The sequence below is a fragment of the Tyto alba genome, unplaced genomic scaffold (genome assembly GCF_018691265.1).
Source record: "Tyto alba isolate M040663 unplaced genomic scaffold, T.alba_DEE_v4.0 Super-Scaffold_36, whole genome shotgun sequence".
Lineage (NCBI taxonomy): Eukaryota > Metazoa > Chordata > Aves > Strigiformes > Tytonidae > Tyto > Tyto alba.
In genome coordinates, this window is record NW_024881311.1 from 1,042,193 (window position 1) to 1,070,178 (window position 27,986).

Genomic DNA, 27,986 nt, shown 5'->3' on the forward strand with positions numbered 1-27,986 from the left:
TTCATTAGATCTCAGGGGTTCATGTGACCTTTAATAGCCAGTGGGTGGGCTTTAAAGTTAAAGTTAAGCATGTGCCAACTGCTACCCTGAGGTGTAGCTGGAATCCACTTGTGAGCTCCTGTTCCCACCACCCTGGAGAAAGCAAATCTGGTTTATTTGGTGATGAAGGCCACTCAGGGAGTTGCACTGATGTGCAGTTTTTGAACCTCAGGGCTAAAGTAGCACCGGTCCTACCGCACAGCGCGTCCTTCCCCAGGCTTCTAGAAAACAGAAAAGATACGTCAAACCGACCCCACAAACACAGCCAGCACTTTCTTTATCTGACCTGGAACGTCGGGACATGACCCTGCTGGGCCATCTCTGCCACCCTGTGTGGGAGCCAAGGTGCTGCCTTCACATTCCAGGATAAGGACTTACCTGTTTTTTTTTTTTTTTTTTTTTAAGCAACTTCAGTGACATCCTTAGACTGGCCGTGTTAAGCTGGTTCACTGCACAGTTGGTCCAGTGGAGGAAACCAGTAAGCTCTGCTATTGCCTTGAGCATCTTCTCGTTACTGTTTAGCCCATTTAAGTTATCTTCTCGTGACGTGGAAAGCAGAAGCAAACACTTAATTTTCAGCCTCGGTCTAGTATTCACACAAATCAATACTGAAAGTCTTTCTGAGATTTGGATCAGATGGATTTATAATCTGCTTCTCGGCCACTGTTAACTTCCTACAATTTTATTTCTTCTGTTTATCTCAAGTGTTGAAACTCTGACAGGGGCCGATGAGTTGCCCTCCCTCAGTTTGCTCCTCCCCTTTTGGGAGTGCAGTTATTGTTCTCCTCTTGGCTTTGCCTTTCTTGGCATTTGGATAGAGTTGACCTGTTCTTGCTACTAGCACTGCCCAGGAAACCCCACCAAGAAATCCCAGCACGCTGGAGTAAATGCCATGTCCTAGAATGGGTACGTGTCATTAGCCTGCAGTCCTTCAATACCCAAGGACCTTCCTTCAAATTTACAGCACCAACTTCACAATCTGTAGAATACTCAGTACACTTTAGCCTCCAAGTCAGTTACTTTTGCAATGCAATGAGGCCAAAATTGTTGGTCCTTAACAGTGATGAGCAGAAGAATCATGACCACACCACTTCCCAAAATACTGCTACTCTGGAATTTGCCTACCTGCTACAGCTACTGCTTCACTCCAACTTCCCTTACGAAAAATTCTACCATTCTTGTAGCACTTGCTCTAGACACATACGCAAACAGTATTTTCTTATTCCTTACGTATCAAGTTTATATACTTAACTTGCCTTTTTATCACCTCTAGTCAGGTTCCTGATAAGCAATGCAGCACCTTGTCTTGTAGGCACTCCCCTCTTCTCCCCACTCTACCCCCATTAAAAACCACACCGAATCAACCCCACGGACAGACCGTGAATCTAAACTGAAGAACAGGTTCTAGTTTAAAAGCCATCATTTAAACAGCTATCCAAAGGTGAAGTACTGCTAATGGTCTTTTTTCAGCACGAGGTGCCTGTGAAAAGTTTAAAGATCATGAACAATCCCCTTACTCACATTTTGCCCACAGTTTAATTGCACGGAGAGTGAGCTGGAAGTTCTCTTCATTTGGCTCTGGATGCAGTATTTCATCAGTAGCTCTGCAGCCTCTAAGAAAAAAGTTGAAGTGCAGCAGTTCCTAGTAACGGGTACAAGTCAGTTTTATGCTATCCTGGATCAATAGCTCACAGTTCATTGTTCAAGCCTATGAAAACAAGTTTGGATTGCTTGCTTTGTATTTCCTTAAAAATTACAGATTACATGCAACATTCAGTATCACTCCAGGTAACTGATGCCCTCAGCAGCTTTTTCACAGTTTATAGAATACAATTTTTAATAAGGCCTTTCTGGAGGATTCCAAAAGCTGTTTCTTTCGACAGCAGGGAACAATTAAACCAGTCAGTGTTAAACAGTGAGTAAGTTAGGCTTCAGGTATTTTAAATATATATATTTTTTTTTTAATGAATTACCACACATTCTTCTCTATCAAATGCTCTACCTATTCATCTGAAGCAGTTTCTATGGCGAACTAGAACAATGCACACACCCTGATCAAAGAAACATGAGATACAGGTCTATCTAAACACACAACTCCTTGAAGCATCTCAATTTAAGCCCACTTGCCACCTCCTCAGATCTCAAGTAGACAGGAATCAGTTTCTGCAACTTGTACAGAAACCGATGGGTTGTGCCATGTGCATTCTATACCAAGCTCTGTAACACTTTCTTTTTAAAGAAGTGTAAATATGCTTACCATTTAAGCTCCGCATACATCTCGTATCCAGGCTTCACAGACATGAGTCACCTCTGAGATCAAGATTATCAGAAAAAGTTTGCACAGATGGTCTGGCAAACACGAGATCCATCTTAAGAGGGGGAAAAGTGCCAAGTGTGAGTTAGAATGCTGCATCATTTTCAAACAGCACATCAGTGGGGGAAAAGCTAGTCAAGACTACAGAGTGGTTAACATTTGTATTTAGACCTATGTGACTACAGATACATGTCCCGAGAGATTTACTTGCCAGAAAACTCAAGAGAATTGCTAGAAGTTCCATATTTTATTTACAAAACCGTCACTGTATCCCGCCTTTTTAAGCTAGGGAAAGGAAGGGGGTTTTAAGTTGAAAAGATTACTCTCAATTTCCATCTTCCATTAAAAGAGAACATAAATCATAAAATTAAGATGCAAGTTCAGCCACCTCAACTACACTTCAGCAAAGGAGAGAGCATTTCCTTTCTGCGGTAAGCCCTTTTGATCCCAAAGCATCTGGTCTATAGTAGAGTCTGAGGCAAGAAAATTATTCTGTGAATGTCTGTACCAGAGAGAGGCCACAAGAAGGTCACTGAAGGTCTTGGCGATAGTGACACCGAGCAGTAACGTGCTGAGGTACTACAGCATGCAGGTCTGCACTCACGGTGTGAGATGCATTCAAGATACAAGGATTCCTGCAGCTGACAAACCTGGGCAGGAGTCAAATGGGGGCTTTCACTTTTCATCTTCCAGACCGTTTGTCTCACAACCACTTCATTTTTGATTTGCAACAAAACATTCAGTCTGCTCACATGATCCATACGGTGAGCTACACTATCCCCGTCCCCCTGCAGAAAGCTGGTTTGTCAGAGCTCAGGAGGGTTGGCAGGGACACTGCCTCTACTCCCACGCTGCACAATCCCTGTGACATAACTGCTGTTCCAGTGGGCTACCCTGGCCTGCAGCACAGGCTTAGCAAGAGGTGTCCCTGATGTTCCCGTGCCCGCCAGGCTTCCTAGGGGCTTCTTTTCCTATCAGCTCCCATTTTACTGCAGTGCCTTCTCCTGGGATAGGCTGTGGTCAGGCTGTTTAATCACAGTTTCCTAAATACACTGTCAGGTACCAAAAACCTTGTAAAATAGCAAGGTCACAAGTCCCTGAAAAGTTGTCCTATTCCAAAGCAAGAAAAAAAAAAAATCCTTACTTAAAGAAAAAAAGCAAAATTCTTACCTCGATGCCATCAAACTCAAACTTGACAACTGATACACACGTATCTTCAACTGCTTGTAAAGGAGAGGATTACTGTGTAAGAAAGTATTTCTTGCTACTTTGATCTTTCCCTAAACTGTGATAAAATACAGAATTTACACTGCTAAACTATTTGGTATAAAGACTGACTTGCTTCCAAACCAAAAAAATTGGTAGTAAGCTGCAAGCAGTAGAGCACTAATACTGTAAATACTTTAGGCTTTTTAAAGCCTAAAACTAATACTGGCTTTAAAAAGCTATTTAGCCAAGAGATTCTGAGGCTGATCATGGATTGTAATGAACAAACAGCGCACAATGAGCCACCAGGATCAGTGGCTGTAAGGTACTTACCTTGGCAGTGAGGAAGAAAAGAGATTTCTCTAGCTATCTTACTGCTGGTTAACATCCAGAGAAATCTAACCAACTCTGTCCACATTTGACAGCGCGCACTAGTCTTCTCTTTTATTTTCTACCGTGCCTGAGATGCTGTCAGCTACCTTCTGGCACAGTCTTCAGTTTTGTAGAGCACTTGTCAGAACTGTGCCACAGCCCGCTGAGAGTCTGTTTTCAGGTGACAGTCACCTAAACAAAGGCTCCGTAGCTATGCACGTGAAGTCTTTCAAACGTCTGCGTGAGGAAGCCCAGGCTGAGAAGCACTTCCCAGGAGCTCAGTTTTACCTGCGAGGTACGCAATGCATGCACCCGAGGGGCATTTTACACAGCAGTTCTGTATGTTCCCAGCACAGCCCCTGGGAACTTTCTGGAAAGCTGACAGTGTGCGTCCCGGCCGCAAAGGCTCAGGCTGAGGAGCCGAGAGGAACATGGCCAGAGGAGAATGAACGAGAGCTCCTAAAGTCTGTCCAGAGGAACAGCACGGCCAAGGGACTGACAGGAGCCTTTCCACATCACCGTCACCTTCCTGAGTCTTCAGGCTGCCCCCTCCTCCCCCGGCGTGCATGTCCAGGCCCCTTACTGCACCTGAGATGAAAGCAGGGCTCCCAGGGACAGCCTTGCTTTTTGATACAGCTCACTCATTCTCAAACCAAGGGCAGGGGAGAAGCGGACCACAAAGATTCTTACGTGGTGTACAGCCACTGGGGAAAGGAACCAAAAGCTTGACTTCAGCATTTTCATGCTGCATAAGATAGCATTTTAGAAGGGACTCAGAAACAATGTATTTTAAAGTTTTGTCTTGTAAGACATCCTCTACCAATATAAGTCTTTAACATGAACATTCTTACTGTAGAAGTTGCACGATTATCACGGAGAGTGCTTACTCACTGTTAGGTTTTTTATTTCCTCCTGATGTTTCCGTTTTTCAAAGAACAACTGAAAAAAATCCGATCTTTCTACATGTCTAGCAGCAACACAAACAGCATCTATGTCAGCACCTGCAAAGAGATTCCATTTCTTCTGTTATTGTTGGAAGTCACTTTCAAACATCAGAACTATGACTGGACAAAGAAGTTCTACCTTTAGTGTGTACTCGAAGCTTGTAAGAACCAAATGTAAATATTTTGCCACCAACATTTGCTGCTGCTACTGAAGGAGGAAGATTCTGTGTGTAGAAGAGAAAGTGTTTACTTTATAATAAGATACACATTGACCTATGTGCAAGTTTAGGTAGCATACGGGCTCTTTAGAAAGACTACAACAGCTCCATAAACAGTGTTTTCTCACTCCCAGACTGAGTTGTTAGTCTAATAGACTGCTACTGTTTTTTGAAATGAGTGCTTGCAACTCAAAAAAAGAGATGAGTAATGTATCAGTCCTTTTTACAGAAATTAAGTCCTTAATTTACAGAAATTAAGACCTATTATTAGTCTTCCCCACAGCAGATGCACATAAATAAACACAATCTCTGCAAAGGTCAAGTCTAGTGCAATAGTTTCAAACCACACTGGGTGCTGCAGGCTGTTTGGGGCGAGATTAGTGCCCGTTTCCCATCTAGCTCACCCCACAATCCTTGTTTCAGCTTTGTTAGCTGCTACAAGTCAACCCACAGAGCCACTTCACACATTTATTCAGTGCCCCAGGGACTTCAAGATTGTGAACTGTAGTACCTTTTCTACCTTATTTCAACGGCAGTTACTACAGCTCTCCTCAATACTTTAGAAGAAAGTTGAAAGTTCCACTTCAGCATAAATCCTAGTAGTATGGCCTTTAAAAGAAATAAAAAGGCCTCAGCTGTTTTGACAAGAGCATATAAAAAACCCTTACCTTGCTCTCACCAAATTCTGAAATCCATTCTTTGACCAAGTTATTCAGTTTACCAAGAACCACCAGCTTGTAAAGGAAACTCATGTTAAGTTTGTCCTGAAAACCCAAGAGGTTAACAAATTTTACAGTCTCGTTTTACTGGTGATTCAGTTCTTCCTCCTCTTCAAATACCCGAAACGGCTTCGTTGCTGCAACTGGCTTCTGAGTATGGATGCGATCTATATCCTTAGAAGGAGACCAGCTAATGGGAAAAGTAATTCCACCGTGCCTTTCAGGCTGGTTCTGCAGCCTGGAAATAATGAGGGAGAAAATATAATATTGAGGACTTCACAAAAGCAAAAGAAAAATAAACAAACCAAAACCTCACTGGAAAACACCCTTCAGCTTACAGGTTTCCAAATCAACTTCTGCTCTTTTACTCAGAATTAATATAAATGAGGAAAAAAAAAAAGTCCTGCTTATGATTTTTAGATAACTTGACCTAAATTAGTGTCCTGGGTTGGAGTGAGTGGTGGAGTTTTTTGGTGCAGGGGAGGGGCTATCGGGGCGGCCCCCTGGGAGAAGCTTCTCGAAGCTCCCCCAGCTCCAAGCCAGCTCCACTTCTGTTTGGAAATTGAGCCAATCGGCTGTGCCTCTGCGATAACGTATTTAAGAAGGGACGTGGTGACGGGCAGTCGGACTTGTGAGGAGGAGTTGATGCAGCTGTGTGAACACCAAGGTCAGTGGAGGAACGGAGGAAGAAAGGAGGGGGGAGGTGTGCCAGAGCAGAGACCCCCCTGTATCCTGTGGTGAGACGGCAGGGCGGCCCCCCCTGCCACCCATGCAGATCTACGGTGGAGCAGACATTGATTTACAGCCTGTTGCTCGGCTGATCAAGGTTCTGTGCCTGAAGAAGGCCGGGGTCTCATGGGAAAAGGCAGCCCCACTGCTGTAATTCAGTGCTGGGAGGATTGCAGCATGCGGGGGAGTCCCACGCCGGAGCAGCTCGGGAAGGGCTGCAGCCGTGGGAGGGACTCCAGTCGGAGGAAGTTAGTGACCCATGACGGAGCAGTGTGGGGAACGCTGCGGCCCGTGGGAGGAATTCAAGTCAGAGAAAGTTTGTGGAGGACTGTCTCCTGTGAGAGGGGGACCACGATGGAGCAGGGGGAACAAGTTTTGGACACTCCCCTCACCGAAGATGAAGGAAGTGGCAGCACTGCCTGCACCCCCCATTCCCTGCCCCTGCGCCACTGGGAGGAGGTAGAGATATCGGGAGCAGAGCTGAGCCCGGGAAGAAGGGAGGGGTGGGGGGAAGGTGTTCTCAAGATGTGGCAACGCTTCTCACTGTCCTACTCTGTTATGTGTTGTTAGTGTCTGTAATAAATGTATGTTCTTTTTTTCCTTCCCCTAACGAGTCTGCCTTTTGCTCGTGATCATAAAAGGGGGATTTTCCCCCATCCCAGTCCTATCTTGAACCCCAAGCCTGGCTCTCTGTCCCTTCTCATTGCCGGAGGGGAAGGGAGAGAGAGGTGCTGCGTTGTGGTTGGCTGCCAATCAGGCCTAAACCACAACAATTAGAAATCCAACTACTTTTTTAAAAACATTTGTGGATATAAGAAAATAATCAAGTTGCTACCATCTTAATACAACTTATTTGCATTGCCCTAAACATTTATAACCTATCACCAGGAAATTAAAGGGTTTGAAATCCACTAAGGGTGACACTACACACAGAAGATGCTTAGGACACATTTCTGTTTTGTATCAGTTTTGATTTAAGGATAGTCCCATCAGCTTCCTGCTAACATTAAACAAGACAATTTAACATTGGCTTCTTTTAGTTAGGTGTTTTTATGCATGTCTTAAATCTAAAGAAAAGACATCACTGCTGCTTGGTTTCTCCTTCCTTGCCTCCATGGACAGTAACTAAGCCAAGAAAACCCAAATCTGTTCCCCCATGCAAAGAAAGACTCTGCACGGCCCAAACACCCATTAGTTTTCATCAGTTTTCAAATTATTCCTTAATTAAAGGCACAAAGGGAAGGTCTGGGACTACTGAATTGCTGAGGTCCATCTTTGAAGCCTGTTGCAGTCATCACAGCGACCAAAACCTGTTCAAACACTAGCCTGATTTCTGCAACTGGCGTTTGAAGAAGAGCACAACCCCAAGCAGCCTGGATGAAGCTGCGGGGCTGCTGGCTGGAATTGGCGGAGCAGGAGCCGCCCGGGAGGGGGAAGCAGCCCCGACCCCCCCGAGCTGGGATTTTCAGCGCCAACTCCCAGCGCTGCGCAGGCCCCCGCTGCCTCTTGCCCCAAGAACGAGGCCCCAGCCGAGCAGCTCGGGGCTGCCCCCCCAGCCGTCCCTCGGGGCGGCCAAATCAGCTCCTCGAGGGGCTTCGGCCGGGACCCCGGGCTGGGGCCTGGGGCGGGCAGGGAAAGGGCGGGACCCCCCCGGCTCACAGCCCCCCCGGGCTCGGGGCTCCCCCAGCCCTTGCCGGCGGCTCCCAGCCCCCCCTCCGTTCTCCAGCACCCCCCCCAGTCCCCCCAGCACCCCCGCCCCACTCCCCAACCCGGGGCCGCCCGCAGCGCCCCCGCCCCACCCCACTCCTCGGCCCCCGAGTGGCTCCGAGCCTTTCCCCAGCCCCACTCCCTGGCATCCCCGGGGCCCACCCGCCGCTCCCAGGCCCCCCGGGGGGCCGCAGTCCCCCCAGCCCCCTCCCCAGATGCTCACAGCCCCCCCCAAGGCACGGAGCCCCCCTCAGCCCCACTCCTGGGCTCCACAGGACCCTCCTACCCGTCCCGCTGCTCTGCTGCCATTGCCAGTGGGCGGGCCCCGCCGTGCGCCGCGGCCCCGCCCCCTCACAGCCAATCAGCGCGTGGCTCCACCGACCGACCGCGCGAGGCACGTCGGGAGTTGTAGTCCCGGCCCCAGTGTGCACGCATGCGCACGGCGCCTGCTGTGAGGGCAGCGGGCGTGCAAAGAGCCGCGTGCGACAGGGATGCCCGTGCAGGGTCCTCGTGCAACGTGGGGGTGTGTGCAGGGCCCTCGTGCAATAGTGATCTGAGGAAACATTAACCCGATAGCCCCCCTCGGGGGCTGCTCACCAGGTGGCCTCCATCAAAGGCCGGCAACTGCCGTGTGAGTGACTGGAAGGAAGACAGGACGGGCCACCGCTGGGATCTCTTGTCCCTGAGATAAGAGAGGAACTGAAACCACTGAGCCAGAAAGACAAAGGAGCTGCAAATTAGCCCAGACCTGAAGGACAAGGTGTACGTGACCACAGGACTGAGTTGGTGCAGAAGTAAGGGTCAGGTAGTGAACACGGTGAAGAAGACTACGAGCCTTCATCTGCAGACCCCTGCCCACGACCACCAGGGAGCACTGCGCAGGTGCGGCAGGGAGGGACTTGGCGGGGGGGGGGGGGGGGGAATATGTTAATGATTTCCCGGAACTGATTGTAATATTCCCTCCCTATCCCCAGAATTGTGATGCATGTGTATTGGAGTTAATGAATATGTAACGTTTTACACAATAAAAAGGAGCCTCTTTTGGCTCCAGGGCACGCACGCTTGTGGAGGAATGGTTCCCCCGTGCCCAGTGATGAATAAACATACCTACTCTCTAACTTTACTGGTTGTAAAGTCGTGATTCCGCTCCTCAATAGGAACACGTGTGCAGGGTCCTCGTGCAACGGGGTGGTTGTGCAGGCCCCCGCTGTGCTGCTCTGCCCAGCACAGAGTTATTTTTCTCAGCAGCAAAACGGCCGGTGTCTGATACTGCTGTTATAAATGAATGAAGCCAATCTTTATAAAATATATTCTTTCCTCGTCCTCCTCCTTGTCCATCTCCTCGTCCTCATCCTGCTACTTGTCCTCCTCCTCCTCGTCCCCCTCCTCGTCCTCATCCTCCTCGTCCTCCTCCTCGTCTTCCTCCTCCTCCTCCTTGTACTCCTCCTCGTCCTCCAGCTCGTCCTCCCCCTCATCCGCCTCTTCCTCGTCTTCCTCGTCCTCCTCCTCGTCCTCCTTCTCGTTCTCGTCCTCCTTCTCGTTCTCGTCCTCCTTGTCCACCTCCTCGTCCTCCTTGTTCTCGTCCTCCTCCTCATCCTCGTCCCCCTCCTCCTCCTTCATCTTCCTCGTCATCCTCATCCTCCTCCTCCTCGTCCTCCTCCTCCTTGTCGTCCTCCTCATCCTCGTCCTCCTCCTCGTCGTCATCATCCTCATCCTCCTCATCATCCTCGTCCTCCACGTCCTCCTCCTCGTCCTCCTATTTGTCCTCCTCCTCATCCTCCCCCTCCTCCTCATCATTGTCCTCGTCCTCCTCCTCCTAATCGTTGTCCTCCTCCTCCTCGTTTTCCTCCTCCTCGTTTTCCTCATCATCATCCTCCTCCTCGTCCTCCACGTCCTCGTTATGCTCCTCATTGTTTTCCTCCTCTCCTCCTCCAACTCCTCGTCCTCCTCCTCATACTGGTCATTCTCCTCCTCCAACTCCTCATCCTCCTCCTCATCCTGGTCATCCTCCTCATCCTCATCCTCGTCGTCCTCCTCATCCTCCTCATCATCATCCTCATCCTCCTCATCATCCTCGTCCTCCTCCTCGTCCACCTATTTGTCCTCCTCCTCATCCTCCCCCTCCTCCTCGTCATCGTCCTCGTCCTCCTCCTCATAATTGTTGTCCTCCTCTTCCTCGTTTTCCTACTCCTCATTTTCCTCATCATCATCCTCCTCCTCGTCCTCCTCGTCCTTGTTATCGATCTCATTGTTTTCCTCCTCCTCCTCCAACTCCTCATCCTCCTCCTCATCCTGGTCATCCTCCTCATCCTCGTCCTCGTCCTCCTCCTCCACCTCCTCATACTCCTCCTCGTCCTCCTCCTCCTCCTCGTCCTTGTCCTCCTCCTCGTCCTTGTCCTCCTCCTCGTCCACGTCCTTGTCCTCCTCATCCTCCTCCTCGTCCTCCCCTTGTCCTCCCCTCCTTGTCCTTATCCTCCTCGTCCTCCTCGTCCTCCTCGCTTTCCTCCTCCTCCTTCTCGTCTTCCAACTTGTCCTCCTCCTCATCCTTGTCCTCGTCCTCCTCCTACTCTTCGTCTTCCTCCTCATCCTCCTCATCCTCCTCGTCCTCCTCCTCCTTGTCCTCTTTGTTCTCATCCTCCTCCTCGTCCTCGTCCCCCTCCTCCTCCTTCATCTTCCTGGTCATCGTCATCCTCCTCCTCCTCCTTCTCCTCCTCTCATCCTCCTCCTCCTCGTTGTCGTTCTCCTCATGCTCCTCGTCCTCCTTGTCATCCTCCTTGTCCTCTTCCTCATCCTCCTCCTTGTCATCCTTGTCCTCGTCTTCCTCCTCATCCTCATCCTCGTCCTCCTCCTAGACCTCCTCCTCCTCCTCCTTGTCCTCCTCTTCATTCTCCTCCTTGTTCTCCTAGACCTCGTCCTCCTCCTCATCCTTGTCCTCGTCATCCTCCTCATCCTCCTCCTCCTCATCCTCATCCTCCTCCTAGTCCTCCTCGTCCTCCTCGTTCTCCTCGTCCTCATCCTCCTCCTTGTACTCCTCCTTTTCACCATCCTCCTTGACCTCCTCCTCCTTCTCCTTCTCGTCCCCATCCTCCTCATCCTCGTCCTCGTCCTCATCCTCATCCCCTCCTCCTCCTCCTCTTTCTTGTCATCCTCCTCCTCCACGTTGTCCTCCTCCTCCTCATCGTCCTCCTCCTCCTCGTCCTCCTCCTCGTCCTCGTTATCCTCCTCATCGTTTTCCTCCTTTTCCCCTCCTCCTCCTCGTCCTCGTTATCCTCCTCATTGATTTCCTCCTCCTCGTACTCCTCCTTGTCCTCGTAATCCTCCTCATCCTGCTTCTCCTCCTCCTCCTCTCCTCCTCCTCCTCCTCCTCGTCCTCCTCATCCTCCTCATCCTCATCGTCGTCCTCCTCCTAATCTTCGTCCTCCTCCTTCTCGTTTTCTTCCTCCTCGGTTTCCTCCTCCTCCTCCTCCTCCTCCTCCTTGTCCTCGTCTTCCTCCTCGTCCTCATCCTTGTCCTCTTCCTCCTCCTCCTCATCCTCCTCCTAGTCCTCCTCATCCTCTTCGTTCTCCTCGTCCTCCTCCTCGTCCTCGTCCTTTTCCTCATCCTCCTCCACCTCCTTCTCCTACTTCTCCTCCTCATCCCCATCCTCCTCATCCTCATCCTCCTTCTCGTCCTCATCACCCTCCTCCTCCTATTCCTTGTCATCCTCCTCCTCCTCTTTCCCTCATCCTCCTCCTCCTTGTCGTCCTCCTCCCCCTTATCGTCGTCCTCCTCCTCTTCCTCCTACTCGTCCTCCTTCTCCTCGTCCTCCCCCTCATCCTCATGCTCGTCATCCTCCCCTCCTCATCCTCCTACTCCTCCTCCTCCTCCTTGTTTTCCTCCTCCTCCTTGTTTTCCTCCTCTTCCTTGTTTTCCTCCTCCTCCTCCTCATTTTGCTCCTCCTCCACCTCCCTCTCCTCCTGCTCCTCCTGGTCTTCCTCCTCATCCTCATCCTCCTCCTCCTCATCATCATCATTATCGTCCTCATCCTCTTTTTCCTCCTCCTCGTTTTCCTCCTCTTCCTCCTCCTCCTCCTCGTCCTCCTCCTCGTCCTTGTTATCCTCCTCATCGTTTTCCTCCCCTCCTCCTCATGCTCCTCCTCGTCCTCATTATCCTCCTCATCGATTTCCTCATCCTTGTCCTCCTCCTCATTTTCCTCCTCCTCCTCCACCCCATCCTCCTCGTCATCGTCCTCCTCCTCCTAATCGTTGTCCTCCTCCTCCTCGTTTTCCCCCTCCTCCTCCTCGTCCTCCTCCTCATCCTCGTTATCCTCCTCATTGTTTTGCTCCTCGTCTTCCAACTCCTCGCCCTCCTCCTTGTCCTCATTATCCTCCTCATCGATTTCCTCCTCCTCCTCCTCCTCCTCGTCCTCCTCCTCATCCCGGTCATCCTCCTCATCCTCGTCCTCGTCCGCCTCCTCCTCCTCCACATCCTCATTCTCCTCCTCCTTCTCCTCATCCTCCTCATTCTCCTCCTCATCATCCTCCTCCTCCTCGTCCTCCTCCTCATCCTCCTCCTCATCCTCCTCCTTGTCCTCCTCCTTTCCTCATCCTCCTCATCCTCCTCCTCCTCCTCTTCCTCATCATGATCCTCCTCCTCGTCCTCCTCATCATCCTCCTCCTCGTTGTCCTCCTCCTCCTCCTCCTCCTCATCCTATACATCCTCGTGCTTGTGCTCCTACTCCTCATCCTCCTCCTCATCCTCCTCCTCCTTGTCGTCCTCCTCCTCATCCTCGTCCTCCTCCTTCTCATCATCTTCCGCGTCATTGTCATCCTCCTCCTCCTCCTTCTCCGCCTCATCCTCCTCCTCCTCGTTGTTGTCCTCCTCATGCTCCTCGTCCTCCTTGTCGTCCTCCTCGTCCTCCTCCTTGTCCTCCTCCTTGTCCTCCTTGTCCTCGTTCTCCTCATCCTCGTCCTCCTCTTCCTCTTCATCCTCCTCGTCCTCATCCTAGTCCCTCCTCCTCATCCTAGTCCTCCTCCTCCTCCTCCTTGTCCTCCTCCTCATCCTCGTCATCCTTCTCATCCTCCTCCTCCTCCTCCTCATACTCCTCCTAGTCCTACACATCCTCCTCGTTCTCCTCGTTCTCCTCGTCCTCCTCCTTGTCCTCCTCCTTTTCCTCATCATCCTTGACCTTCTCCTCCTCCTTCTCCTCCTCGTCCCCATCCTCCTCATCCTCGTCCTCCTCCTCATCCTCATCCTCGTCCCCCTCCTACTCCTCCTCATCCTCGTCGTCCTCCTCCTCTCTCGTCCTCCTCCTCCTCATCCTCTTCCTCGTCCTCGTTATCCTCCTCATTGATTATCTCCTCCTCGTACTCCTCCTCGTCCTCGTAATCCTCCTCCTCCTGCTCCTCCTCCTCCTCCTCCTCATCCTCATTCTCTTCCTAGGCCTCCTCGTCCTCCTCATCCTCCTCCTCCTCGTCCTCAAACTCGTCCTTGTCCTCCTCCTTTTCCTCATCCTCCTCGACCTCCTCCTCCTCCTTCTCCTCCTCGTCCCCATACTCCGCATCCTCCCGTCCTCCTATCCTCCTCGTCCACGTCCCCTACTCCTCCTCCTCTTCCCATCATCCGCCTCCTCCTCGTCCTCCTCATCATCCTCCTCCTCATTGTCCTCCTCCTCCTCGTCGTCCTCCTCCTCCCTGTAGACCTCCTCCTCCTCCTCCTCCTCATCCTCCTCCTCGTCCTCGTCCTCTTCCCCTCCTCGTCCTCATCCTCCTCCTCCTCCTCATATTTCTCGTCCTTGTCCATGTCCTCGTCCCTCCCTCCTCTTCCTTGTCATCCTCATCCTCTTCCTCGTCGTACTCCTCATCCTCCTCCTCCTCGTTGTTCTCCTCCTCCTCATACTCCTCATCCTCCCTATTGTCCTCCTCCTCCTCCTTGTCGTCCTCCTCGTCCTCCTTCTCGTCCTCCTCCTCCTTGTCATCCTCTTCGTCCTCCTCCTCGTCCTCCTCCTCATCCTCCTATTTGTCCTCCCCCTCGTCCTCCTCCTCCTCTCATTTTCCTCCTCCTCCACCTCCACCTCCTCCTCCTCATCCTGGTCTTCCTCCTCGTCCTCATCCTCCTCGTCCTCATCATCATCGTCCGCGTCCTCCTCATCCTCGCTTTCCTCCTCGTTTTCTTCTTCATCCTCCTCCTCCTCGTCCTCCTCCTCGTCCTCATTATCCTGCTCATCGATTTCCTCCTCATCATCCTCGTCCTCCTCCTTGTCCTCCTCCTTTTCCTCATCCTCCTCGTCCTCCTCCTCCTCCTCGTCGTCGTCCCCCTACTCTTCCTCCTTCCTTGTCATGATCCTCCTCCTCATCCTCCTCCTCATCCTCCTGCTCGTTGTCCTCCTCCTCCTCGTCATCCTCCTCCTCTTTGTCGTCGTCCTCCTCCTCCTCCTCGTCCTATACATCCTCGTGCTCGTCCTCCTCCTCCTCGTCCTCGTCCTCCTCGTCTTCCTCATCCTCCTCCTCCTCCTCCTCGTTTTACTCCTCCTCCTCGTCCTCCTCCTCCTCATCTTCCTCCTCATCCTCCTCATCATCCTCGCCCTCGTCCTCCTCGTCCTCCTCCTCGTCCTCCTATTTGTCCTCCTCCTCCCCCTCATACTCGTCCTCGTGCTCCTCCTCCCCCTCCTCCTCGTCCTTGTCCTCGTCCTCCTCCTCGTCCTCTTCCTCGTCCTCCTCGTCCTCCTCCTTGTCTTCCTATTTGTCCTCCTTTTCTTCCTCCTCGTCCTCCCCCTCGTCCTTCTCATCCTCCTTGTCTTCATCCTCCTCCTCGTCCTCCTCCTCCTCCTCGTCCTAGTCCTCCACCTTGTCCTCCTCCTCGTCCTCCTCCTCGACCTCCTCCTCGTCCTGCTTGTCCTCATCCTCCTCCTCATCCTCATCCTCCTCCTCATCTTCGTCATCCTCATCCTTGTCCTCCTTGTCCTCCTCCTCATCCTCCTCCTTGTCCTCCTCGTCAACCTCCTCGTCCCTATTTGTCCTCATCCTCCTCATCCTCGTCCTCCTCCTCCTCATCCTCCTCGTCATCATCCTCATCCTCCTCCTCATCATCCTCGTCCTCGTCCTTCTCATCTTCCTCCTCGTCCTCCTATTTGTCCTCCCCCTCGTCCTCCTCCTCATCCTCGTCCTCGTCCTCCTCCTCCTCCTCCCCCTCCTCCTCGTCAACCTTCTCCTAATCATTGTCTCCTCCTCCTCGTTGTCCTCCTCCGCCTCGTCGTCCTCCTCCTCGTCCTCTTCTTCATCCTCGTTATCCTCCTCATCGATTTCCTCCTCCTCCTCCTCCTCATCCTCGTCATCCTCCTCATCCTGCTCCTCCTCCTCCTCCTCATCCTCCTCCTAGTCCTCCTCATCCTATTCGTTCTCCTCGTCCTCCTCTTCCTCCTCGTCCTTGTCCTCCTCCTTTTCCTCATCCTCCTCGACCTCCTCCTCCTCCTTCTCCTCCTCGTCCCCATCATCCTCATTCTCGTCCTCCTCATCCTCCTCATCCTCATCCCCCTCCTCCTCCTCCTCTTCCTCATCATCCGCCTCCTCCTCGTCCTCCTCATCATCCTCCTCCTCGTTGTCCTCCTCCTCCTCGTTATCCTCCTCCTCCTCATCGTCCTCCTGTCATCGTCGTCCTCCTCCTCCTCCTCGTCCTCCTCCTCCTCGCCCTCATCCTCCTCATCATCCTCCTCCTCGTCGTCCTCCTTGTCCTCGTCCTCTTCCTCCTCCCTGTCCTCGTCCTCCTCCTCCTCCTCCTATTTCTCGTCCTCGTCCTCCTCCTCCTTATCCTCCTCCTCATCCCCCTCCTCCTCCTCCTCTTCCTCGTCATCCTCCTCCTCCTTGTCCTCCTCCTTGTCATCCTCCTCCTCCTAATCCTCATCCTCCTCCTCTTCCTCCTCCTCCTTGTCATCCTCTTCGTCCTCCTCCACGTCCTCCTGCTCGTCCTCCTTGTCCTCGTCCACCTCCTCATCCTCAGCCTCGCCCTCCTCCTCATCATCATCCTCATCATCATCCTCCTCCTCGTCATCATCCTCATCCTCCTCCTCCTCATCCTCCTCCTCGTCCACCTCGTCCTCCTCCTCGTCCTCGTCCTCCTTGTCCTCATCCTCGTCTTCCTCCTCCACCTCCTCCTCCTCCTCCTCCTCCTCATTTTCCTCCTCCTCCACCTCCTCCTCCCTCCCCATCCTGGTCTTCCTCCTCGTCCTCATCGTCCTTGTCCTCATCATCATCGTCCTCGTCCTCCTCATCCTCATTTTCCTCCTCCTCATTTTCCTCCTCCTCCTCCTCCTCCTCGTCCTCCTCCTCCTCGTCCTCGTCCTCATCCTCGTCCTTGCCCTCGTCCTCCTCCTCGTCCTCATTCTCCTCGTCCCCATCCTCGTCCTCGTCCTCCTCCTCGTCCTCCTCCTCGTCCTCCCATTTGTCCTCCTCCTTGTTTTCCTCCTCCTCCTCCTCCTCCTCGTCCTCGTCCTCATCCTCGTCCTTGTCCTTGTCCTTCTCGTCCTCCTCATCCTCATCCTCGTCCTCATTCTCCTTGTCCTCCTATTTGTCCTCCTCCTCGTCCTCCTCCTTGTCCTCCTCCTCCTCGTCCTCCTCCTCGTCGTCCTCGTCCTCCTCCTCGTCCTCCTCCTCCTCCTCCTCGTCTTGCTCCTCCTCCTCCTCTCTCCTTCTCCTCCTCATCCCCATCCTCCTCATCCTCATCCCCTTCTCGTCCTCGTCACCCTCCTCCTCCTCCTATTTCTCGTCATCCTCGTCCTCCTCGTTCTCCTCATCCTCCTCCTCCTGTCCTCCTCCTCCTCCTTGTCGTCGTCCTCTCCTCCTCCTCCTTGTCGTCGTCGTCCTCCTCCTCCTCTTCCTCACTCGTCCTCCTTCTCCTCGTCCTTCCCTCATCCTCGTGCTCGTCCTCGTCCTCCTCCTCATCCTCCTCCTCCTCCTCATCCTCCTCCTCCTCCTTCTCCTCGTTTTCCTCATCATCATCCTCGTCCGCCTCCTCGTCCTCATCCTCCTCGTCCTTCTCATCCTCCTCCTCGTCCTCGTCCTCCACCTCATCCTCCTCCTCCTCGTCCTCATACTCCTCCTCCTCGTCCTCGTCCTCCTCCTCAACCTCGTCCCCCTCCTCCTCCGTCATCTTCCTTGTCATCCTCCTCCTCCTCATCCTCCTGTTCCTCGTTGTCCTCCTCCTCCTCGTCCTTCTCGTCCTCTTTGTCATACTCCTCCTCCTCCTTGTCGTCCTCCTCGTCCTCCTCCTCGTCCTCCTTGTCCTCGTCCTCCCTCATCCTCGTCCTCATCCTTGTCCTTGTCCTCATCCTCCTCATCGTCCTCGTCCTCCTCCTCCTCGTCCTCGTCCTCCTCGTCTTCCTCATCCTCCTCCTCCTCCTCCTCATTTTACTCCTCCTCCTCGTCCTCCTCTCCTCTCTTCTCCTCGTCCTCCTCCTCGTCCTCCTCCTCATCTGAACAGAGAAATATAATAGTAGAAAGAGCACTGCTAATAAAACAACATTTACAAGTCCTAAGAAGAAACATGGACCCAAACAGATGTAGAAGAGTGAGACTCATGACCCCTCGGTGGATGGACACCTCCACCGTCATCTGCTTCCTCCCAGGACTGAGCGAGTCTCCTCCTTTTATATGCTTTCTGAGTCTAGATTGTGATTGTTATATTGATACGGAAACCATGTATTAAGATTTGACCTGATCTGCCGAGGGTCCAGTTGATTAGGAATCATAAGTTCAGTTAGGATCCTGTTGATAGTTGTATTATAAATTCTGTATCACACTACTTATCAGTTGTACTACTTTGATTCTGCTTGTAGAAATCCCATGCTGTTCTAAGCGTAAATTCTTTGCTATAACTAGCCATAGTATCTTGTTAAGAAAATAAAACTCACTTATAACTGCAATTTAGTGTCATTAGCATTCTACCAAGTATCCCTAAAGGAACCTGTCTGTCCACTTAGTGCCAGGTGACACACACGCACACAGTTCTCCATCACGTGTCACAGGCAGAAGTTGTCTCATGATAGCTGCTTGTACTTCAGGGGCTTGATCCTGACAACACCTGCAAGGAGGAACTGCCTCTGCCACAGCAGGCCACATTTCCATTTAAGTTTCATTACATAAATCTAGAGAAAAGGTTGTTTATAAAAACAGCCTTTAGGGAGTGGTTTGTTTGGGGAGCTCAAGCTGTCCCCAACCTTCAGAGGCATTTACCTACTTCTCCCAGCCCTTTCCAAGGAGCAGAGAGCACGTGAGCCCCTAGACATGGAGGAGGAAAGGGGAGTGCGGCCACTGCCTTCTCACCAGGGATAGTCACTGTGGCGAACGCACGCTCCTGGAGCCATAACTCACCACTGTCCAGCTGGAAGACAGGTCTTTCTTTGAACCACAAGCACCTCCCATTTGCCACGGAATAGCTCTTGGACCATAGCAAAGGTTCTGAGTCCTGCAACCTGGACACACTGCCCAGGGAAAAGACAAAAAGACATCCTTGGCACAGGCCCAGCATCATCCCCTGTCTCTGCTTAGTCCCTCCACAGGGAAGCATGAAGCCCTGGGGTGTGCCGAATGCTTTCTCAGGCTGGCTCTGGACTTGGTTGCTCTCCTGCTTGGCCAAGAAGCTGCTCTGGGCACACAGGGTGGTCTTGCCGTGTTGCTGGAATGCTCAGGGAGGATTTCTCCCTGGGGCCCAGGCTCTCAGGATGAGGGGCACCAGGGCGCCAGCCCACCTTGCCCAACTTCAGCTGCCTCAGGGCGTAATTGGGCACAGCTCTCCAGATAGCCACGACCGCTGGAAAGCAAGGGAAGGGAGTGTCAGGCTCTGGGCTGTCCAGCTCACACACTCAGCAAGCTCCTTGCCTGGGGCTTGACAGATGCTGGGGTACACAAACAGCCCAGAAAAACACTGCCATGGCTGTGGAGCTGGGCTGTGCCCCCAGTGCAGACTGCCAGCTCCCAGAGGAAGCTGACCCTGAATCATTCCCCTTTTGGGGGCACCACCCTATGCCCACGAGAGACTTGGTCTTCAGGGCAGTGCAGGCACCGTGACCTGGCAGTGCTGGCAGCCACACTGTCCCCCTGCTTTTGGCAGCTGACAGCCCACGTGTGACTCCTCAGCTCGGAGCTCCCGAAACCCTCCTCCTTGGTGGAGAGCTGCAGGAATGTGGGGAACAAGCAGCTGAGCTCTGAGCTGACGGCCATGGCGCAGCAGTCCTCCATCGCACTTGCTGCTTACACTCGGCTCAGGAAATGGGACGCCCTTCCCAGCTCCTTGCCCAAACTCCTCTCTGATGTGCTCCCCTTCTCCCGCCTGTCAGCGAGGGTCCCCCAGCACCTCCCTGCTGCCTCCCGATCCTGCTCCTGGCTGTGGAGCAGCAAAAAAGGGCAGCGGTGGGGAGCCCCTGCGCAGTGCCCAGCAGCGCCCAGGCCTCCCGGGAAGTGCCGCCCCTGCCGTGGTACGGGGAGCCCTCCCTGTGACGCAGTGCCTCCCCCTGTGACATCAGCCCAGGTCATCTGGAGGTCCATTAGGACACCTGCCTGCTCCTACCCTATCAGCACCTCTGGCAGAAGTGACCTCACCAGCCCCCGCCCCAGCCATCACCTCGCTGCCGGCCCCTCGCTGGCCCCCAACCCGCCTCTCCTCTGCCCCCCCCCTCCTCTCTCTGTGCCGGCACCGGCGGGCACCCAGCACCTCAGTGCCACTGCTGCTCCTGACCAATCAGCTTCCTCCCCCACAAGTGACGTCACCACCCCCCAGCACACACAGCACTGCAGGTGCAGAGAGCTTTGCAGATGCCACGGCAGATTCAAAGGACGTTGCAGATGCAGAGGCCGTGGCAGACACTGATCCCACCGCAGCTCTCGACAGCATTGCACACACCGACGGAGGTACCGACACCGGTACAGCTGCACACACAGCACGGCGGGGCATCATCCCCCAGCTAATGCCGTGAGCCAGGCAATATCTAAACCAGTAAAGTCAGCACACCCCCGCTGTCCCTGGCTCTAGGAAATGGAGCGGCCAGAGCATAGGAGTGTAGCTGATGGGAAAAAGTGGAAGTCAAAAGAAAAAAAGCTTGTGGAATATTAAGTTCTAGTTAGAGTGACACCTCCTCTCTCAATGCACTGAGACCCTGACAATGATTTCTTCTGATGGGGCAGAATAAAAAGGAAAAACAAAAAGAAGCCAAGAATCGTATGCTTATGTTCCAAGACTTGGAACTTGTAGACAGATGCAGATGCCACGGCAGATGCTAACTACCATTACAAATGTAGATACCATTTCAGATGCAGATAGCATTACAGATTAAGATGACATGGCAGTGGGCAATGCCACTGCAGATGCAGATACCATTGCAGTTATGGTTGCACATACCATTATGCCAAACATTTTATATTCCAAGATTTTGTAACTTGCATCCAAGCTCTGTCCTCCCCAGAATATTTTTCTGCATTTTTTCCACCATCTCTTTCTGAGATCAAGACTCATACAAATGCCTGCCACTGCAGAACGCCCAGCTCCGTCGCCTGCCCGGTACTGGGCACACTCAGCTCCCAGGGCTGCCGCAGCCCTCGGCACTGCAGGGGCCCGGGGCCCTTCATCTTCCCCTTTGGCTCCTTACCTGCACGGCTTCTGCTCAGGCACCTGGCCCTTGAGGCACAGTTGTCTCCAGCTGCCCATGGGGGAAAGCAGCCTCTCCTCGCCCAGCGTTTCACTGGCCCACCTCAGGAGGCTGGGAAGGAGGTGGGGAAGCACTTGCTGGAGCTCCTCTGTGCTCCACGTTGGAGATGGCACGGCTGATCTGCAGAGAACCATGACCAAGAACCACCTGCTCAGGCAAGGCCTTTTCCCACCAGCCCGGTTCCCCCACCTGCCTGGGGTGGGGAGGGGGGGTTACTGCCCGCAGTTGTACTTCTGTGACAGACTGTGGCTCAGGAGCACAAAACTGTCCCGGCTCCCCACACTCCTCGAGGCCGGCCCAGCACAGCGCCCTGGGAGTCTCCTCGGGCACAGGGCACCCGACTCCCCTGCGCTGAGGTACGAGTTAGAAAGCAGATGCAAAGCTGCAGAAACGTGTCTGCCATTGAACTCGCCGTCAGTCTCCGGAGCAGTCCGATGGTTGTGCCACTCACAGGCGGAGGAGTCAGTCCCCAGGTGCTCCTCTCCTGCTCTGTTCAGTTTCTCCACTAAGCACCTCAGGATCTGAATCCCAAAGATGCTTCTCCCGGGCTCCTCCACACCTCCACCGTGTCACTGGAAGGGAAGAGACCTTCACCCCTGAGCCCATCTCCTCGCAGACCTGCAGTGCCCTCAAACCTCCTCCGCTGCAATGGGGTTTACAAAGCCCCACTCACGGCAGAGACACAGGCACACAGTCTTGCAACACTCCAGACTGTTCAGGCAGAAAAAAAAAAGACCTATTTCTCAACCAGACCCGCCCAGAGCAAGCAAGCCGCAGGGTCACCTGGACTGCAGCGGGGAAGTGGGTAGTGCACGTACCTGCCCATGGGCAGACCTGTCTGGAGGAGACAGCTGATCACGGGCACCCGGTGAAAGCGGGCGAGGAGAAACACTGCATGGAGCAGGAAGGGCCTGAGGGTGCTCTGCTGCATGGAGCTGTAAAGGGTGTTGAGGATTTGGGGCACCTGAATGGAAGATGAGGAGAAAGAGGCTCAGTGCGTCCTTTACCCTGCCCTGTGGGGCCCGGACGCAGTCACTCGGCACATGAGCAATGCCCAAGCCCTTGACACAGTGTCCAGATCCAGCCCAAAACCTCACCCCTTCCACCTTGCCTGACCCTGACGCACGTCTGGAGCCCAGTGTGCTCTTGGCAATCGTGCACACGCACACACGCACACACACACGGGCACTCACACAGCAGCCTCGGTCGCTGGGTGTGCCTGGGCCCGACCGTATGCGCAGCTGCGTGCCCTGTGTCACACAGAGGACACTGAGACAGTTCACACCCGGCGCTTGAGGAGCTCTCCCCATGTTGGAGCAATGCAAGACCAAAACCAGACATGCTCTTCGAGAGCCTGAAGATGCCGTGCAGGACCTTTGCAAGGGCATGTGACTCCTTCCAGAGGAACCCCGCTCTCCAGGGACACTTTCCCTTGCCTCTGCCCTCCTCATTTCCCAAAGCACAGACCCCTTCCCCACACAGAGGCTCTTCCCCCAAAGGAAGGGATATTTGTCTGAGCCTTTCACAGCTAGAAGCAGTGGCTGTGAGAAGGACAAAGAGCCAGCCAGGTCCCTCCTCCCGGGGAAGATCCCAGCTCCTCCCACGGCTGCCTACCTCTGGCCCGTGGTGCAGACACAACCTGCTCTGTGCCTGGGGAAGCAGCAAGGGTGACCCCGCAGCCCACGGATGCGGCGCTCCCGCTGCCCAGAGCGGCCGTGGGCCCTGCAGGGACAGCGCAGAGACACCCTGCCCTGGCTCCAACAGCAGCGGCCTTACGGCTGGGTGAGCTTTAGCTCAGCTGGGCGTGACCCTGGGGCTGCCACCCATGGCTGTCCTCACGGGGACCCACCTCTGTCAGCGGCGGACGGCCACGGAGGCAGCCTGGGCTGCGCGAGCCACTGGTGCCCCTCGAGCCCGAGGGGAGCGCAGCCCAGCGCCAGCGGAGGAGGAGAACAGGAGCCTCGACAGGGCAGGCACAGCACGAGGCCAGAGGCTCCCAGGCTACAAACGGGCAGCAACTGGGGGCGAAAGGAAGGGCAGCTCGCAGGCTGGGTAACACCACAGCTGGGGAAAGCATTGAGAACAATGAACAAGTGTCCCACCTGTGGAAAACCTAGCGTGCCCAGCAAAGCTCAGAGTAGAGGCAACTGGGGACCAGGGAAGAGTGAGCAGCGTGAAGTGGGTCCCAGGGCAGGGAGGACTGTGAGTGACCTTGGAGGAGGAGAGGAACGGCAAGGTTGGTACCTCCTAGTGCCTCACTCATGGGAAGGACCTGGACCAGTGGGAGACTTTGGACAAGAAGTGCCCATCCTGGTCACCAGCTGGAGCAGGTGCCAGCTGGAGCAGGTGCTGATGCACGACTCAAACCATCAGTAGCCCCTCAGCTCAGCACACAGGCAGCATTTCTTGAGCCCATGCCAACTGAGCAGGTGTACTGCAACAGCCAACAGGAGAAAAGACCAAGTCAAATGGAGAAAAAGGTCTCCGTTACCTCCTGGAGTATTTCCTTTCTGCATTCCACCAGGAAGACAAACACCCACTTCCAGGCTGCTCTTGCACTTGTGGGTGGCCACGCAGCAAGCTGTCCAGGACGGCAGTCAGAGAGTCTGTAGCCCGTGCTGGAGGGATGATTTGCAAACAGCCTGGAGAGAAGTCAGGAAGAGGACAGACCATGTCCCAGCTCTGCTCCAGCAATTCAGGAAGGAAAGGAAGCTTGACGGGACTCTTAGCTCAGCAGCCCTGGAGAGGGCAATCACTTGACCCTCCTGCTGTGCGTACAGTGCTGTTTACATCTGATGCAGCTAACCCATGTGGGAGTGTCTCCCCCATGCTGCTTGCTGAGATACCAAATCTGTATTCTGACAAGAGCACTCACACACAGACGTGCACACACACACACACACACACATCATGGTATCTGCTCCATCGCGCCTAAAGGGAAACTCTTGCCTCAAAGGCTCCTGCTACTTGCTAACACCTGTCCCGGCAGCTTGCTCTGGTGACAGAGAGACAGTCTGGAGGGGAGCAGAGAGATGTGCAGGACCCCAGGAGCTGGGCCCCCACCCCGCTCGTTTGGGGCCAGTTACCTTTCCCGTTTTGGTACAGGTCTCCACCACAGTCTCAGTGTTGGGATGTTCAGCTCCTCACAAAGGCACCTGATCTCATCTGCCTGAGGCACCACCTTCATGGTCTGGGCCGGAACAACCACCAGGAGAAAAGAGAAGTCACATCTACGGAAACTCAATCTCTGGCCCCAGATACCGATAAAGGAAAACCCAAGCGGTGGCAGTGGAGGCCACAGGGAAACCCAGGGCCCTCCTGAACTCGGGGCAGCAGGATTTCCCCAGCCTGATAAATGGCTGACAAATCCCAGGCTGGAGAGAGGCCTCTTCCTCCTTGAACCCTTTGCTGGGGCTTCAGGCTTCCAGCAGCCTCTGCTCCCAGCAGCTGCGTCCCCTATTCCCGCACAGACCACCAGCGTCTCTGGGAGGCAGGAAACCTCCCAGTGACTTCCTCAGCACAGGCAGACCCTGCTGCCCGAAGAGGAGAGGGTTCAAACACAACCCTTTGCAGCAGGCTCGGGGCCTGCAGCTCAGAGCCCTCCTCCCTGCCCACTTTGCTCTGCGCAGCACATTGGTTTCCTCTCTTGTGCTCAGCAGGAGGTTTCTCCCCTGGCAGGGATGAGTTTGGAGACTGCCTGGGTAGCTGCCTGTCTCTCCAGGCTGAAGGCAGGCAGCGAGAGGGAAGACGCGCTCTGTAACGCTGGGGACCTCATCACAGCGCGTTGTCTGGCCACCTTCTGTCTCTCCTGGAACGCGGAGGGGGACAGATGTGGAGGGGAACAGTCGCCAGCATTGGTGACAATGTCCTGCTCTCAGGCAGCCGTGAGGGATGGCCCAGACCACCCAGCCTCACACATGCCCCAGGGAGGTGGGACTCAGCGACCCTCTCCCAGGGATTCTTCCCGAGATGGCCGGGGAGGCAGAAGGCTAATGGGGTGGGGACACAAAACCAGCTGAGCACCTTGCCTCCCCCTGCCCTGCTGGGGATGGGGCCCTGACCCGTGGGACCCCCGTGGTGCCAGGCCAGAACGGAGGGATCAGGCTGAGCGAAGCTGGGAAGCACCCGCTCTCCTCACCCTGCACTTGCAGAAGGTAGCCAAGGCAGACCAATGCCTTCTGGCGGTGTGGCCAGGCAGTCAGTGATCAGAAACCCCAGCAACCCCACCAGGGAGCTGAACTGCTTGCAAGGACATCCTCTCTGCAGGGGAGAGCAGCAGGAAAAGGGTCGCAGGCAGCCCCAGCACCCGCTCGCCTCTACCACCCACCCTGCTCCCTGAGCAGCGACCGGGCAGAGGGGCAGACAGAAGGGTGCCCCATAATCCCAGGAGCCCCGAAACCCAGCACCCATCAGGCAGGGCTCCCTTCTGGGGCCAGGAATGGGAACGGGACACCAGGGCACACAGGCGTCCCTACTCACCATGAGCTCAAGTCGCTCCTTGCAAGCACCCAGCATGTGGGCACAGACCCGCAGGGCTCACTCCCGTTCCTGTTCCTTGGCTGAGGTGAGCCAGCCCTTCAGGACCTGGGGCAAGGTGCACCTCTCTCATAACAGGAATCTTTTTCTCCCTGAGATCCCTCTCCCTTCTTCTCTGGCCCTTTCCTGGCACAGCCCCCAGCCCACCAAGCCCTGGCACTGCAGCCTTCGCTGCCCCGCTCTCTCCTGCTGCCTCTGCCCTGAGCCAGGTGCTGTTTCCCTGTCAGCATCTCCCCGCTCCAGCCTTCCCCCAGGCTGCTCTCGCCCAGCTCAGGGCTGGCTCTTGGCTTTCCCTCCATCAGGACCCACTTCTCTGCCTGTCCTGAGGCTGCAGTGGCTGGGGGCTCTTGTGCCACAGCTCAGCCCCTGGCCCCGGCCAGATGCACAGCCCTGGAGCAAGGAGCCAAAGCCCCACTTTCCTCTAGCAAAGGCATCCACCTCCTATCACCTGCTAAGGCCTCGATTCTCTGCCCCCAACACTTTTCCTGTTGCCCCATGCCTACTCACAGGGACCACTTAGTCAAAGCCGGTGGAGGTCACCTCTGCCTCCAGAAGGGTTTCTCTGAGCAGGCTCAGATCTTCCAGGTTTCTCCCGTGCAGAAGCTAAAATCAGGAAAGGAGAGCTGAGGTTCTGCATCCCGGGGGCTGTCAGGGTGCGCTGAGGTGGGAGGCACTGGCCGGGGGGTACCCGCATGCTCACAGCTGCCCCACTGTCTTTCTGTCCTTCTTCACCTGCTCCTCGGAAGCACAGACCAGGACACTCTGGCAGCACACTGACAGCAGGTTGTGATTTTCCTCCCTGCTCAGAGGTGGCCTCAGCTTGCTGGCCAGAGGAGAAAGGAAGAGAAAACAGAAAGGGGATTTACTAGCCCTCTCCAGAGTAGCTTAAACCACAGCTGGGTTCCCCCTAATCGAGGAACCCAAACCCAACACCTCCAGCCCTTCCTCAGCCACAGCCACCCAGCACCAGCACCCAAGGGCCCCACCAGCTCAGCACACAGCTCCAGGAGCTCACATGAAGCCGAGAGACCATAGTACCTCTGGGGAAACCAGTCCGATGGTGCAGCCCAGGACCCCCCACGCGACTGCCCCGGCTACAGGCACTTACCAGCAGCCACCAAGGAGAGGGAGAGAGCTGCCACAGCACAGCGGGGCATCGCCCAGCCTCCTCTCCTCACCCTGAGGCACAATGCAGCGGCACAGCACTGCCTGACGGGCCGGGCCAGGCTCCCGGCTCACATCAGAGAGCTGTGGGAACAAGGTCCGTGTTAGAGAAAGTTGCGTCAGTGCTGAGAGGGACTGAAACCAAACGGTGCTCTCTGCTCTCTCTCTCCCTGGGGGTCTGGGCACGGGACCCACAGCCAAAACCCAGCCCACCCACAGTGGCCCTGGGCACACAGAGGCTTGCAGCAGCCCGGGAGCTGAGGCTGAGCAGTGTTGAAAGGCAGTCCTTAGGGTGCCGACACTCCGGAATGCTCCTGTGGCTTGGCCAAGAGGGAACTTGCTGTGGGAATTGGGCTGCCCCTCGGGCCCGTTCCAAACAGCCAGGGTCAGGCCTCCTGCAGCCCTAAGGATCACAAATCCTGGTGTGATCCTGGCCTGCAGGAAGGTCCCGGTGGAGGGACGCCCTGCCCTGCCCTGCCCCGCCCTGCCCTGCCCTGCCCGCCCTGCCCCGTCCTGCCCTGCCCCCCTGCCCTGCCCCGCCCTGCCCCATCCTGCCCTGCCCTGCCCGCCCTGCCCTGCCCTCCCCTGCCCTGCCCCGCCCTGCCCTACTCTGCCCTGCCCCGCCCTGCCCGCCCTGCCCTGCCCCGCCCTGCCCATCCTGCCCTGCCCTGCCCGCCCTGCCCTGCCCTCCCCTGCCCTGCCCCGCCCTGCCCTACTCTGCCCTGCCCTGCCCCGCCCTGCCCTGCCCTGCCCCGCCCTGCCCCGCCTGCCCTGCCCTGCCCTGCCCTGCCCCCCGCCCTGCCCACCGTACCTTGCCCTGCCCTACTCTGCCCTGCCCTGCCCTGCCCTGCCAGCCAGCAGCTCTTTCCCCTCCATGGCATGACACGTGTGGGCCCCAGGCCAGCAGCAGGACGCAGGCTCCCCTTACCTGGCGGTACACAGCAGTGCTGACGGCAAGAGCCATGCCCTGTGGGACTGGGGTCTGAACTCCCTCCAGCACCTCCAGGACAGAGCTGGGGATTCTACAACAGAATGGGGGAGGAAGAGGAGGCTAAAGCCACCTAAAGGCACTTGGCAAAGGAGAAACCCAGCCCACTGGGATAAGGGAGACCTTAACACCAGCTCCCAGGGAAAACCCCACACCCCCCAGCACGGGGCTTCTTGTTTGCCCTCCCCTCAGAGCAGCACCAGGAGGGGCTCTTGCCTCTGAACAGAGCCCGGTGTTGACAACTCTGTTTCCTGGCACTTCCCACTCAGCAGACCTCGCCCCTCTCACTGGACAGCACTGGACATGGCCCTGGGCATGAGGGCAAAGCTCTTCCCACACAGCTCAGGGAGGTGGCAGTGCCTCCCTTGCTGAGAAGA

General features: G+C 55.0%; 1 pseudogene; it reads right to left on the minus strand.

Annotated features, from left to right (window-relative positions):
- Positions 1-231: 231 nt before the first annotated feature.
- On the minus strand, positions 232-27,926 carry LOC122154280 (annotated as a pseudogene).
- Positions 27,927-27,986: the final 60 nt, after the last annotated feature.